Source organism: Podarcis bocagei (assembly GCF_964188305.1).
Source record: "Podarcis bocagei genome assembly, chromosome: 18".
NCBI classification, from domain to species: Eukaryota; Metazoa; Chordata; class Lepidosauria; order Squamata; family Lacertidae; genus Podarcis; species Podarcis bocagei.
Genome location: NC_138144.1, coordinates 8,638,516 through 8,654,300, shown reverse-complemented (window position 1 = coordinate 8,654,300; position 15,785 = coordinate 8,638,516). Strand labels below are relative to the sequence as shown.

At 45.4% G+C, this 15,785-nt stretch overlaps 2 protein-coding genes across 4 annotated transcripts in view; one reads left to right on the top strand and one right to left on the bottom strand.

Annotated features, from left to right (window-relative positions):
• Nucleotides 1-11,036, bottom strand: part of LOC308577526 (perilipin-3-like) — a 183,509-nt gene extending 172,473 nt beyond the window's left edge. Inside the window, exon 1 of the mRNA XM_081177804.1 lies at nucleotides 11,032-11,036. The gene's annotated coding sequence lies outside the window, so the exon portion shown is untranslated. The remainder of the gene's footprint in view (nucleotides 1-11,031) is intronic.
• KDM4B (lysine demethylase 4B) overlaps nucleotides 1-15,785 on the top strand; it is a 192,671-nt gene that overhangs the window by 99,026 nt on the left and 77,860 nt on the right. The window lies entirely within an intron of this gene.

Below are 15,785 nucleotides of genomic sequence, written 5' to 3'. Positions count from 1 at the left end.
AGTTATTGCTGCTAAAGGTGGTTCTACAAGCTTTTGGCTTTATTTCTGTTAAATAAATCATGACAGTGTAATATGTCATGTGTTGTTGTTTATCTGAGGTTGTCGCTACCTAATTTTAAGATGTGCTTAGGAACGGATTATTGTTGTTATGTCTTCATATGCAAAACCACAGAATTCAAAGAGGGTGCACTTTCTTTTTCCCATGACTATAGTTTGTGTCCCTGAGGTAACGTGAGATAGGTTTGTTAAAAGAAAAACATCTATACTTGTGATTGTACCAGACAGTATGTTCTGTATGTAAAGTTATACATATATTTATGTTCTTAAAGCAGTTAAGGAAGTTTAGGATGTGAAAAGGTGACTATTTCATTTATTTCACTCTTTCCTGAATCTTTGGTGTGGTATTTGTGGGGTGGAACATGTTTTCCACTATAGCAGGTTTCCTTTTCTCCTCCAGATGTTGCTGACAACTCCCACCACCCCTGACCATTGCCCATGCTTTCAAGAAATGATGTAAGTTGTAGTTCAGCAACATCTGGAAGCCCAAAGATTCCCAACTCCTGACTTATGGCTTCAGAACATTTAGAATATTTACATTTCACCTCCTACCTGCAGTCAACACTACATTTGCCAGTGTGCTCTTTAGTTACTCACACTTGAGTGATTATACACAATCCTAAAGCAAGCAGCACTAATAACTCACTGGACCGATGTTGCTGCTAACTATGGCAGGACACGATTTGCCTGCGCTTCACAAATGCACACGGGGGGGAGTTTAATGATCGGCTCATTAGAAGCGAGTTCCACTGTAATTGTTGGACAAGCATTGGTATTAACAGGAAATGTGCTCTTCAGTGGCAGGTTTAAAGGTGCAAAGTTGGCTGTTGGGAAGAAAAGCAGATTATACCTGAGAGAATCCACAAGTAGGCCTTCTAAACTCTCTGATTTAACTGAAAATTGGCCTGCTGAGTCTTAATGTGTGTATATATCTGCACTACAGTCATAATTGTTTTTACTGCCATGGCTTTACGTATGTGGACCACTCATAGTTTCCTTCTCTCAGGGGAGAAGAACCACCTACTTAACTCAGGTAGGGCAGAATTGTGAAGATTAATGAACTAAGGATTGTAAGCAAAATTATTGATGGTGCATCTAGCACCAGCACAAATAAGCTTTAGAAATGGCTTTCTAACATTTTTCGCAAACCTAGTGTGCCTTCAAGGCTAATATTTGGAGCTGCAATCTGGTTAAATAAATTTAAAGCTAATTATTGATTCAGTTTGCATATGAGTAGAGGCAATATTTCTGAAGAAGTAATTTCCCTTTGGTTTTAGATGATATGCACATGTATCGTAGCTGGCATCATTTTAGAAGAGGCATTTCTTCTGATTGAGAAATAGGAGAATGCCACTTTTAAGACAGTGCTTGCCACTTTCCTGTTTTATAAGCGCAAGCTTGCTTGCTTATTTGTTTGTTCAAAAAAATAGCTATATCATTGTTCCCACGGGGCAATCTCTGTGTCATTTTTTAAGCGCTTGGCAGCTGGGATGCTGAGTGCAGCCAAACTACTACTTGGAGCTTTGGTTTCAGTTAGAAAAGAGGGCGGTAGTGGGGAGATCCATTGGGTCTCCTCTCTGAAAAGTAAGCCCCCTCTGAAAAATCACCCAGATTTTTCCACATTGGCAGACTAAGCCTCCAGCAAGGGTATAGGTGTGGGGAAGAGAGAGTTGTGTGAGAGAGATGGCTATTTGGCCTCGCCCCACGTTAAACATTGCAGCCCTACTTACTGATATTATCACGATTTTCCTCCTTACCCTTAGGAGTGGCAGGCGAATACACCATGCTTTTATCCCAGTGCATTTTTAGGTGTCTGTATCTCTTAGGGGCTACAAACCTTTTTCAGCCCATGGGCTCATTCAAAATGTTGAGAGTGCTCTGGGCATCAGTCCCTTTGGTTACTCCTCTTCTCCTACTTCCCAGTTACTCTCTCTGCCTTGTGTGTGTGTGTTTATATTTCCGACCTTCTTGTCACCAATTGATGCCATGCTTCGATGAGAAGTCATTGCAGTAGGCAGTAAAAGATGTTTTAGTCCCATAGGGTAGAATTCAAAGAGAGAAACCAATAGCTTTTATTGGCCAACTTGTTCTCATAGAGTAGCATACGAGTTTTCAAACTGCACAAAGCTATTCAGTGTGCAGAATCAAAAGGCCACTCAGTTTTTATCAAATTACATATTCAATAGCTAGCATGCTTCTTTGCATTCACCCTGTAGATAACGGACATGAAAACATTTGTGTTGTTTGCAGATTACAAGAAGTGCTTCACAAAACATTCAGCAGCAGGTTCAGATTGCATTGAGAGTGTTCAGTTCAAGAATATGGATTGTGACCAATAGGCCAAAGTCTCTTGCTCAGACCTCGTCTTATCTTACTTCCAGGATGAAACCAGCCCTTGAGCCTTCAAATGCTCCCTCAGCCAGTCACTTGTAAAGTGGCTTGTAACAGGGCTTTCTCCTTTTTTGTCTTGAGGGGTTTTTCTTGGTTCTTCAGTGTTGGTTTCTGTTGAGTGTGATTGCCTGTCTCTCTGCCTTCCTGGCTGTCTCTGATTCCTGACTCTTAGAATTGAATTCTCACTCCCCCATCCTTTCAGCATACAGCAGTGGGAACCCTGACAGAATCCCTGCTCACACAGCAAGGATGGCTTTGTAAGTAACAGGTAGCGTCTTGCTGCTTCCTCTGTGCTTAATTTTATTTTTGCATTACTTCAAATCCAAGTGTTACTTGACTGCTTGTGGATTGCTCATTACAGAGTCTGTCATGCAGCGATAATGCCACAACACTGATAGTGTTGAGACGCTGCTTCTCTTCTCTTCCAACCCCCCCCCCCCATCTCCCCAGTCCATTTTCTTCCATTTGAATAATCTTTTCTAGGTTGGTTTTTTTTAAATTTTGAAATCATTTTGTCTCCCCTCTATTAGCTGTGTGCATGTGTCTTACGACTTGACAGCCTCTCTGTGTGCTTTTCCATGTTTCTTGTGCCACAGTTGGTCAGGCTAGTTCCAGAACCTAGCTATGCACTGTTGAACTGTAACTAAGATGAGGTGTTCAATCTATCTATCTCCCAGGCAGTAGTCAAGATCCCAGTGTGTTTTGAGATGTATTTCAGGGCAATATTCGAGGTCAAATGTAACTGCATAAAGATGTACCTGACTTTTAGATTCTGTCGACTGGGAGCATAGTGGAAGTTGTAAGTTGAAGGCAGCTGTGCTTATTTAAACGTTGCTGTTTTTAATGTAGATGCATTTGACATTGGATATTCCCCTGAAGGGAAGGACTGTACAGATTAAAATGCACTTAACCTTGGAGTTTTGTACACCTTAAAAAGAAGTCCTTGCCTCAGATTTTAATGATACCACTCCCCTTTTGTGACTTCCCCGAATCTGGATAAAATGCCAACATAGGCAACTGATAGCCCTCAGGGTCAGGAGGCAAGCAGCTGGTGACACTTGCTTATATCTTTTCAGAAGGATAAAAGGAGGAGTTTAAGGGACTCCTTTTTTGATCTGTCATTCTTGAACAGTGCCCTACATTGACAACCCCCCACAACTCTTTGGGGGCTAAAAGGACCATGATGGGGTGGTTTGTGTTTCCTCTCCTATTTTTCGGGTTACTTCTACTGGGTCATGAATGCACAAATCTGGGAGTGGTCCACTTCACAGCAGGGAGCTCGCCGGGCTCGGCTGCCTGAGGGTCGAGGCGATGGCGGCAGTCTCAGGGACAGACAACTCCAAGAGTGGCGTCAGGGTTAGGCTTCTCTCCTGTGCACCACCAATTTCTGCCTTGGTGCTTTCTTTCTTTCACGGCTGGTGCTTTTCTCTGCCAGCTGAAGACAGGCTGCCCACCCCCCGACTAGGTCTCCCAACTCTGGGGGCTCTGTTCACTGGCAGATGGTCAGTAGGCCCTCCTTGTGGCCAGAGTCACCCAGGGAGGCGTGATCGCCAGTTGTTCTCCTGTCTCCTCTCCGAACCCTTTCTCAGCAGCAGCGGTGGAGGTGGCAGCGATGCAGGGGCCACTCAGTCAGTCCAGTCAGTGGTGCTGTTTCTCAGCAGCTCAGCGTCCCATGGCGGCCACCATCTTACTGCTCTGGAAGTCCAATTCTAATCCATGTTAATGATACTGTTTGACACCAGGGGGCATGAATTACGTGTATGGATCCCCTGCTAAGAAACTCTCAAATATTTGTGCAGCCCTGTCCTTTGTGCCAGCATATGTCTATGTTGTTGCTGCTGTCATAGTCCCAAGAGCCTCGGGTTTGCAGTCTGGTTCCTTTCTGGCGCACTATGGGGAAGTCATTAAATAGTTAAAATGCAGTGGGAGATACAATAACCTTAAAAGCAAGAGGTACACTGACAGAGCTGCCTTCTCTGTCTAGTGCATGGGGGTATAGTTACTGTGGCTCAGCCTCCAAACATAGTTTCCTTTGGACAAGCTGCTTCAGTACACCCTGCCTTGTACAGCAGGCATCCTTCCCAATGACACAGGACCTGTTCTGGTCCGTTTATTCATTGCTTATTGTTCTGATGTGGATTGCAGTGACACCCTGGGCATCTTGAAAGGCAAAGAAGTACTCAGTGCGTGTAATGTTGACTTGAAACCAGTTACGTTGGCAACTCATCAGTTCTTTCTCTTCTTTTGTTGTGCAAACTGCATAATATGGGAGGGTGATAGTCTTGGATCAGAGAGACTGTGGTTAAAATCCCCCATTCTACTGAATCAGACTGCCCAGCTCAGTATTATCTACTGGCAGTGGCTCTCCGGGATTTTGGTGAATCTAGGACCATCTTCTACATGCTAAGTGTGTGCTTAGTGGCTGAGCTACAGCCTTTCTTCAGGTGTGCTGTAGGTCCATGGTAGGGTATGATGGGATCCTGCTGCCTCATCTTCATAGTCAGCATTTATAAGGTTGCCCAACCCAGAGCCCCCCCCCCCGTCTCTCTTTAAAGGTGTTTGCTGAAGCAGCAATTTTCTTATGGAAACACTTATGCATTATATCGCCACCACCCCCTTCCTTGCTGTGCATGTCAGGCTTTCTATTTCTTTGACAAACCTTGACTGGAAATTGGTGGATGAGAGCAATTTCTTAGGCTCCCTATTACATTAATAGTAGCAGGCTGTGGGAGATGATAACATCTGTGCTACCTCAGTCTTATATTTTCACGGCTTCATTTTTATCTCCCATTTGCTCCTAAGAAGCCTTAAAATTATCTATTTCAATACAAAATGGGGTCAATTTCCTCCTCTTGTTGCCTGTCTCCCATTTCGATCAGCTGCGCACAAGTAGCATTCATCTCTTCCCAACCCCCACCTCACATCTTTGACAAGCTTTCCATCACAGATCTCTGTTTGAGCTTTTTCCATTCTCCAACACAGGGGCTTGTCTTGTTTCTAACACATTCCAGTCTGTTCCCAGGCTAGTCTTTGGGTTGCTCAAGTGATAGATTCATTTAGGGCAGGGGTAGCGGATGTGGTGCCCTCAATATGTTGTTGGAGTCCAACTTTAATCATCCCTAGCCTTTGGCCATGCTAGCTGAGGATAATGGGAGTTGCAGTCCAACAACTTCTAGAGAGTATCACTTTGGCTACCCCTCCTTTAGAGCCATGTGATTGCAATCAGGTATTTTGGCCTCAAACTCACTTTAATACATTGGACCCCCTTTAGCAATCTCATTGGAGCAGGTTCACACTTGGACCCCAGTGTTGCCAGGTAGGGGCCAGGAACTGGAAGCCCAGGGCCAAAATCTACTCCATCAAAAGATGCAGTCCCATATTGGCAGGCAGGAGTTCTCCCCAAAATATCAGCAGAGGGCAACCAAAATTACTGGTGGGCTAGTATTATTGGAGGGCTAGCTAGGGGTTGAAGTACTAGCTGTCACTCACTTTGCAACATGGAGGCTAGTTGGTGATGAAGTTGTGAGGTACGAGTATGAACCTTGGGTTCAAGGAATCTTCTGAGCCTGTGTCAAGACAGGAGACTGGTTGCCACACAGTGGGGAGGTGAAACAGGACATTCCCTAGGCTGAAAGATGGCAGAGCAGCTTGGTCTATTTCTAGAGATGAGCTGAGCAGACTAGACTGAGCAGTTAGGTCAGAGTCGGGTGCTTTAAAGAACCAGGTCAAATCCAATTGAGGTTTGATTATCTCACACACACCCTCACCCCTCAGGGCAGTAGATCAAGGAATTTGACAGTCTGCTTATTAATTTTAGTTATGGCAGGTTAGAAAATCCCCCTTCCTGCTAGCATAAGTAGAGGCATCCCACAAAGGCCCTCTGGCCCCTTCATAGAAGCTCTCGCCACCAACACCCCATAATATTTGCCTTAGCCACTCACTCTGACAAGGTCAAAGGAATCTTCAAACCCATTTTTCACAACTGCAGCTAATAAGTTGTAGTACCTTCATCTGACCAGCCTTGTTTGTGGTGCTAGAGGACAGCAGATAGTCGTCTCTTTGGGCAGGCTGGTCTAATGCTGCAGAGTAAGGAGCTTGGGCTTGACTTCCAATTCTTCACTTAGAGACGGTCCAATGTCTTACAAAAGCATATGTGCAGTGCAATGTGAAGAAGAAGAAGAAGAAGAGTTTGGATTTGATATCCCGCCTTTCACTCCCCTTCAGGAGTCTCAAAGCGGCTCACATTCTCCTTTCCCTTCCTCCCCCACAACAAACACTCTGTGAGGTGAGTGGGGCTGAGAGACTTCAGAGAAGTGTGACTGGCCCAAGGTCACCCAGCAGCTGCATGTGGAGGAGCGGAGGCGCGAACCCGGTTCCCCAGATTACGAGTCTACCGCTCTTAACCACTACACCACACTGGCAAGTAAGGCATTTGAATACTCCTGTTGGCATTATCTGTTTGCAACTGACACTTCTGTGGGGTTATTTATGCGGTTGCCCCCACCCACAGACATATAGGGCTCTTTGATATTATTCTGTATTCTACCCCAGTTCCTTGCCGAAAATGCAAGGTTGTGCAAAATACCTATAACTGCAGTCAGAGTAAATGAAGCAATTTAGCACTTATTCCAAAGTGTGGAATTAGGTGGCTGAGCCTGTGGAAGAGAGCACAGAGCCCTGGATATTGTAAATTCAGCGTTCAAGGCAGTTTTAACAAGGGGAAAGGACTATGCTAATACTCAGCAGTCCCCCCGCCTTTTCTTTCTTTTTAAACATTAATTGTTTCACATAATACCTTTCACAGATTGGTTCTGCTGCTTCCAAAGATGGCTTGCTTCTCCCTGTTTGGTTAATCAGTTTGCTTGCTTTGAGTGATTACCCAGGCAGGTTCCTGAGAGTGGGGAGATGAGGCTGCTCTTCGGGAATGTAAAGTACCTGCTCCTGACCCAGTTGAATCTGTAGGTATGCAGGTTGCCATGATCTCTCTCTTCTCTGCCTCGCTAGCAATCTGATTTATAGGGCTGAAGGTGGCGTGTGTTCTGTGGCTGTGGTAAAGAGTTAACTGAAGAACGACTTGCCTGCGGCTTAGTCTCTCCATGGCTTATTCTCTGTCCACCAGTGGGAAATTGCTCATCTTTTGGGAGGTGCCAGCTCAAAGTCTGTCTAGCTTCAAGAAAGGTGGGGGTGACAGCTATAGGACCACCCCATGGTTTTTCTTTCCTTATCATAAAGCCAGCTCTGCCGCATTTAGGCTCTTCTTTGGGTTAGGTGCATGTGCATGGAATGCCTGCTAATTATGCTAATTATGGTCAGTCCATAACTGTAGCTAAATGAAGACTAGTCCTTGCAGTGATGGGACCGGTCCTTGCAGTCTCTGCCCCACGCCTTAAATCTCTCATTCATAGTTTTAGGCTACATTCACACAAACAAAAAGTACCATCATCTTTATGCAGACAGTTGTGGTCAGTACAGATAACATACTTCCTGCCCTCTCCTTGAGGATCCCTTTCCGCTAACAGATCCCAATATCCCATGATGGAAAACATGCACCCCTCCATATTACATTTTTCACCCACTCACTCCTTATGCCCAAAGGGCTCTAGCCTCTCCTTTAGTTTGAATAGTAATGAAGACTTTGGGCAGAGCCCTCTTCTTACATAACTCCGGCTGCTTTTCCCCTTTTGCCTCTGTCCTGGCTGGTCTGTGGAGGAGAGGAGCTGGTGTGCAGGAGAGAACTCTGGACAGACCCTCTAGGAGGCTGAACTAGAGAACCTTTTGCTCATCCTGGCTGGGGCCAGTGTCAATAGTGGTCTGGCCAAATGGAGAATATGGCTGCAATTGTTCATGCTGGTGGGTAAAAAGCCTGTCTCCTTCCCCCCCCCCGCCCCCCACTCTGAGACCCCAGTTGTCTTTTCTGTCCTTCCAGTCATCTCTGCTCTTGTGACTTTTCCTCGCTGGTGACTAGGAACTCTGCAGGAGTCCTCGGAAATGATTACCAGTGCAATTTTAACACATCTTTATTGTTTTGCAGCAAACCGGCTTTGGGGAGAAACAAGTTGTCTGTCTCTCTTTTTCTTCTTGTGGCCTGGGGAATCATTCCTGGACTTGCTCAGTAGAAATGTTTTGAGGGTTTCTGAGGGTAGATGTGCACAGGGGCGTGTGTGTGTGTGTGTGTGTGTGTGTCGCTTCAGAGAGTCGGGAGGGTAAATTGAAGAACCCTCTCTGTGCGCTTCCTTGCAAGTGATAAATGTGTGCATTAAACTGATGTCACTACAGCCGAGAAGCATGTTCTCCATTTGCAATCCTGCTCCTGCCTCTGTTTAAATCATTTGGCTGTTTAGCCTGACCTCTTGTTTCCAAGCTCCTTTCCCCCTTCCCTCAAGGCTCTCAATCCACAAAACAATTCTTGCTGCTTCTCTTCCCTCTCCCCCTTTGTTAGCAATCTAGCTGGCGGTTATCGTCAGCTGTCTTGTCCGCTGAAATTGGTGTGATCGGGCCAGTGATACTTGTAAGATGAGAGGGGGGAGAGGAAGTAACAATAATTGCTCTGAGCAAGCACTTCCATTGTGCACACAGAGCTGAGCTGTAATCAGGGCCTGCCGTGTACATTTCTAGGCTGGATAATGCACTTGTGTGCCTGTAGATGCTGTCTGTGTGCTGCTCCATGTGTGCCCCCAAGACCCTACAGGGTTCTGGTTGACAGCAGTAATTTTGCACCAGACTAGTACTAGCTCAAGAAGGTTTATGAACAGGTCACAGTCTGTAAAGTAATGTTCTTCATATAAGCTGTGCTGTGGCTGCTCCTCCTGTTGAAGCCCTGGTCTTGTTACAGCACATATGGTGATATGAGGAGCCCTGCTGATGTGCTTGCTGCTGCTTGGCTTTCGATGGAAATTTAGGCTGTACAACCAGATGATGGATAGAGAGTAGGTGGTCCAAGTTCCACAGTGAATACAGTCAAACACCAAACTTTCATCATCACTGACTATTTGCCAAAAGGCCACAGTTTGGAACGAATCTAGTCTATATATTAATCCCCCCTTTGATTGTATCACTTGGGGCAAGGAAGGGGGAGCTGTACATTCAGCTCTTCCACTGTTGGGCAGCAGACAGGTTTTTTGCAGATGGAAAAATTAGCATGTCAGAAAGCTTCACTGAAAATCGGCCTGGCTAGCTCAGTTTGTTAGAGCATGGTGCTGATAATGCCAAGGTTGCAGGTTTGGTCCCCTTACAACTACATATTACTGCATTGCAGGGGTTGGACGAGATGACCCTCAGGATCCCTTCCAACTCTATGATTCCACATCTCCTCCCTGATAGACTAGTAGTATAACTAATGCTAAACAGCTGTATAAATCTAACCCATAAAGCTGAGGCATTGGCCCATGGCTGCTCTGGTCACTAGTGACAGTTGCATGAAAGCAGAAAGGATTCAGAAATCCTGATTATGTGTTGTCAACCTCTGTATAATTACAAAATTTTAAATTGAAGACTATTAATCGTATCTGCTGCCAGCACGTTGCTCTTTGTCTTTGCCATCATTTTGTCTTGAGTACCACTGGATGGAGGAGAGTGGGGGAATTGCAGTGCAGTATTTCAGATAATGGAAGATTGGGGGTAGGGGGAGGTGATACCGTGGAGTGAAATGGCCTTGCATTTCCCAAGTAGGATATGTGGGAATTGGGATTGAGTGGATATTGAAAGACAATGAATTTCAATTGAGAAAAGACCAAGTTGTGAAGCTGGTGATCTTTGCAGCTGCACCCGGGTAGTCCTGCCCAACCTCTGCCCCTATAATGCCAACAGCGCCATTGGAATTTTCAGAGTTTGTGCTTCAGGTCATGATGCCGGGGTGGTTGAGACACATTGGATTGTATGCAATATTACCCCTGCTCAGCATTTCAATGGGTCTCCATCGAGTAGAATTTGTACCTTTCCCATGAGTCATAATCATTGAAAAGTAGCTGTGTCTTCCAGCAGGCTGGTGAATTCCGTGCACCGGTAGCAGGAAATGAAGCTTCTGCCTGCAAATCAGTGACTGAAGATGCACCCAGCAGGCATCATTCACTATAGATTTATAAAGTACTGTACGAACTAGACAGTTGTTTAATTTAATGCATGCACTGAAGCAGGGCTGTCAGGGAACAGAGGGGGTTTGATATTTTAGGGTTCCCAAACTCATGACTCCTTAGAAGGATTGTGTCAGAAAATGTTGCCTTTAGTCCCAGGTGGCCTTGGCTTGGAAATGAAAGCTAGAATTCTTTGAAAACAGATTTGCAGTATGCTGTGGCCCTGCTCTGTGGTCATCTACAAAGGACCCAAGGCTTAATTCAAGCAGTTGCTTGGAAGTTGTTTCTAGAGGACGAACAGCAACCCTGAATGCTCTGTTTGTAGACTTCCCAGAAGTGTCTGCTTGGTCCCCTGAAAATGAGATGCTGGACTAGGTAAAGTATTAGTGGAATCCAGCACATGTGATTTATTTATTTTTAAGCAGCCCTGAAACAGTATTCTCCCACTTTGCCTCCAGAGTGCTCAAGACAGCTAAGAACAAGGATAAAACCATAAAGTAACAATTTAAAGCAATCCTTATGATTTAACAACAGAACAGCAGCAGAGAATTCCAGAATACAGCAGCCGTTAAAAAACTAAAACAAATCCAGAAACAGTTCATACAAGGCAGTATGGTTCATAGTCCAAGTGCCTTTCTAAAAAGAAAACATTTTACCAATATGCAGATGGTCTTTACTGAGGAGACTGAGCTACAACTCCCTGCCTTGACCTACAAGGAGATGCAGCTGCCTGTACAGTGGGTTGCTTGGGCTTCTGGATCTAGAATTATCATAATTTTTGGCTGTGTCTATGCAGGATAACTTTGAACTGCATCCCATTTAATTCAGTAGGGCTTACTGAATAAACGGTTATGAATTTGAAAATAGTGTGAAGGCAGAGGTACAAAACTCTCTTTAAGAACACTGGTGGTCCTTGGCAAAGTAACCAGTCACCAACCAAACAATAAACTCTGGTTTCTTTTCATAAATTAATAACAACTACCACGCGGGTGGCGCTGTGGGTTAAACCACAGAGCCTAGGACTTGCCGATCAGAAGGTCGGCGGTTCGAATCCTCGCGATGACGGGGTGAGCTCCCGTTGCTCGGTCCCTGCTCCTGCCAACCTAGCAGTCCGAAAGCACCTCAAAGTGCAAGTAGATCAATAGGTACCGCTCCGGCGGGAAGGTAAACGGCATTTCCGTGCACTGCTCTGGTTCGCCAGAAGCGGCTTAGTCATGCTGGCCACATGACCCGGAAGCTGCACGCCGGCTCCCTCGGCCAATAAAGCGAGAGGAGCGCCGCAACCCCAGAGTTGTCCGCGACTGGACCTAATGGTCAGGGGTCCCTTTACCTTTAATCTGCATGAGAGTAAAAGGCCCATGTCTATCTGACTTGCTGTAGGAAGGTCTACTGCTTTCTATTGCAAGACAGACAAAAAGGATACACTGGGATTAGGAGAACAACAGGACGAAAAAGGCCTAAGAACCATGTGGTTTTTGCCAGGCTTTTTCTGGGAGGAGTATGTTTCCTTTTAGCAAACAAAAATGTTTACCCAAGAAAAATGGCTGCTTCAGTCTGAAAACAGACAAATGTTAAATACCATAATCCTGCAGTTTAATATTTCCGTAATCCAATTCCTTAATCCAATTTGTTTACTTATTTAAGACTCATCTTGATTAACAAAAAATCAATAAACCCCTTGTATTCAAGGGTACTTTGCCAGCATCTTGTCTTATGCTCCTCACCATGGCTTCCTCAAACCAAACTATGGCTCATTCCTTCAGTGAGCATTCCACAGTAAACCAGAACCTAGAAAACAACTCCAAGAAGGAGCTAACCAGTACTCTTGGGTTCCTTACGTTCACAGCAGGGCTTGAACCAAGTGATCTCCAGAAAAAAGAATTTCCACTTGCCTTTTACAACATGAGGCAACATTTACTTCTGTCCTGCTCTGTCATTTACTCTGATTTAGTAGAATTCTGCTGTGAATGCCAACTCCCATGGGGGACTGACCTTCCCCTTGTAGCTGTTCTCACATACCCACCGTAAGCAGAAGAGCAAGGTTAGATACAGGGCTTGAGAGAACAACGCTAAGCTTTGCGAGATAGGCATTTTCAGCCCATGCCTTCTCTTCTCTTGCCCTCTTCTCCTAAATACCAGTGCTCAGCCCTGCAGGAGCAAATGAAGAAGACCATTGGGGGTGTGGGCCCTACAGCTATGGATTGAGGGAGCTCACAGAAAACCCTGTCTAATCGCTTTGTTTATGAAGCACTCTGTTGTTTCCAGCAGATTTTCTAATGAGCCAGTATGTTGTCAAGACTTGCCGCAGTGGTGGTAATTACACCAGAAATGGGGTGGTTAGGGCTCATCTTCTTCAGCGCAAGCCATTGGCTACCTGCTGGCAATGTACACATCATCTTTTCAATTTTCCATATTTTTTATATGAAAAAGATAATTTAACCCTTGATGAACCTGTGGTCGATACTTGCCATCTTCTAACATTACCCTTTTAAATATGTGCTTTGACAACGCATGTACTTAATGCATATGTGCAGAGGAGAGAGATTGACTGCCTACAGAAAAGGAACGCTGATCAGTCAAGGAAGTCTAGGTCCCTAAACGTGGGCTGGTTGCTGCTGTTAATAATAAAAAAAATTGTATACTGGCAGTTCACAAGAACACAAAATGCATAATAAATACATCACAAAACAATAACCCCCCTTCCCCTCCCACAATCACATTTAAAAGGGTATAGAATGTTAATTAGCCAAAGGCCTGGTTGAAGAGGAACAATTTTGCCTGGTGCCTAAAGGTGTATAATGTAGTTCTGTGGCTTTCCTTTGTTGCTGGTTTCACAATTTCTTCTTATTACATATGTGGGAAATTGTTCGCATGCTTATCCCTACTCCTCCTCATCTGGTGGTCCAGAACAGCAAGGTTCCCCCCTCCACCCCATTCCATCCATAAGAAAGAAGACTCATTGAAGAAAGTCTTCCTCCTCCTCCTCCTCTTCTTTTTCTTCTTTTTGAATTTATATGCCACTCTATACTCACAGGTCTCAGGGCGGTTCACAGGATATAATCAGAATAAAAACCACAAAGTGCGCAATCAAAATAACAACAACGGCAACCCAATAATCCCCCAACACATTTTAAAAGGGCATAGGATGTCAATCAAATCAACCAAAGGCCTGGTTGAAGATGAATGTTTTTGCCTGGCACCAAAGGGTATATAATGAAGGCACCGGGAGAATCAATCTGGGGAGAGCATTCCACAGACAGGGAGCCACTGCAGAAAAGGCCCCATTCTTATGTTGACACTCTCCAGACCTCTCGTGTACCCCCAAGCTATGAGCCTGCTCCTTCAGAGGAAGTGTAATCCCATCAAGAGCAGGCGACCTCCCACCCACCTGGTCTAGGGAACCACCCACTAACAGTGCCCCGGTCTTATGTGGATGGAGCTTCAGTTGGTTGGCTCTCATCCAGTCCATTGCCGAGACAAGACACTGGTCCAGCACTTCCACTGCCTCCCCTGCAGATGTGAAGGAGAAATAGAGCTGAGTGTCATCAGCATCATTCTGACAACATACTCCAAACCTCAGGATAACCCCAATCCGGAGGGTTGGCCTAGGACAGGGGTCTGCAACCCGCGGCTCCGGAGCCACATGTGGCTCTTTTACACCTTTGCCGCGGCTCCGGGACGGATACTAGCGAGGGGAGGAGGCGCATTGTGCGCCCCAACACTCCCCACTGTAGCGGGCGCTGTACTGGCTGTGACGTCGCATGGGGGCGGTGCGTGCGTTAGTCATGCACCGTCCCAACGTTACCTTCCCGCCCGCTGTCAGATCGGACATTAAGGTAAGAAACAATATATGCAGTGTTATATTTGTTTTAAATGTCGCAATGGTTTTGCGGCTCCCAGTTTTTTTTTCTTCGGAAACGGGTGGGTCCAAGTGGCTCTTTTTGTCTTAAAGGTTGCAGACCCCTGGCCTAGGAGGCACCTTCTGCTTCCTCTCTGAAAGCCAGGCTGCATACATACCGTCAATGTGAGCAGCCAGTTGTGTAAAACATCCATCCATGGGGGATATGTTTGCCACACAAGCCCAGTTCAGGTGCTGTAAAAAGTTGTGCATGCGCCCTCCTTCCTTGCTGTGTTGAACGGCAAGGTCTGGGGGTGTTTTCTAAGCATGTTCCCGCATCTGGGAGCCCAAAGTGCACAGCACAAGGTCACAAGTGGAAGGAGTGGGGCTGACATGTGCATCCCTGCGCCCCATAATGCAGTTTGATTTTATAATTCCAGAATAGGATGACACTTGCCCTTAATCTAGCACAAAGAGTGATAATAGCTGTCCTCACTGCATGCGGGGCATGAAAGGTGACCAGCTTCCCATGTGATTGCAGCGTTACTCACCACAGTTTTTAAAAAAACAATTTGAAAAATACTTTATCCTTCCACATAGCCCACAGTAAGGGGAGTCATAGTAGCAGCTCTTTAAACTTATCTTTAATCTGATCTGTTTCTACACGGCAATAAATGAGGTTTTATGTTAACATTCCACGCACTGCTGAGCAGATAGCATTCAGCTTTTGGCTTAATGGTTTATTGTTGAAAAGAGGATCCACCTTCTGTACAAGAGATATAGAACTGGGCTTTGCTTTACATTTTTATGCTATGTTATTACTTATTTTTTTAATAAAAACGAGCCATTTTCCTTAATTTCACTCATTACATGGACGATTATTAGCAGCATAAAAGATAATTTAACATATCCGGGGGACATGATAAAACCTTGATGAGAATTTGTGCCTTTCTTCTACCCTTTCTTGAGAGGCAGATGTGGGGGAAGGAGCTCCCTTGATTGCTGGTGGACTGAATTTTTTGGATCTTAGCAGATTTTGGAAAGCTTGAAGGGTAGAGGGATGGCTTTGGGCAGGCATAGGCAAACTCAGCCCGCCAGATGTTTTGGGACTACAACTCCCATCATCCCTAGCTAACAGGACCAGTGGTCAGGGATGATGGTTTGCCTGTGCCTGGCTTTGGGGCTCAATAGAGAAAAGTTTATCTACACCTCGGGGGGGGGGGCATGACTGCCTATCAGTCATGTTTATCCTAAGCCACATCGTGCCTGTCCTCAGACCTAATTTTCTTCTGCATCTTACATATTTTTTCTCCTGCTCACAATACATTGGGGCATCAGCAGCTGCGAGTCATGGTTTTGTTTTAAACTAGTGCATGTGCACACACATGTTTTTGAAGAAGCTTGGCAGCAGGCGTTGGGGCCCCAGCTGC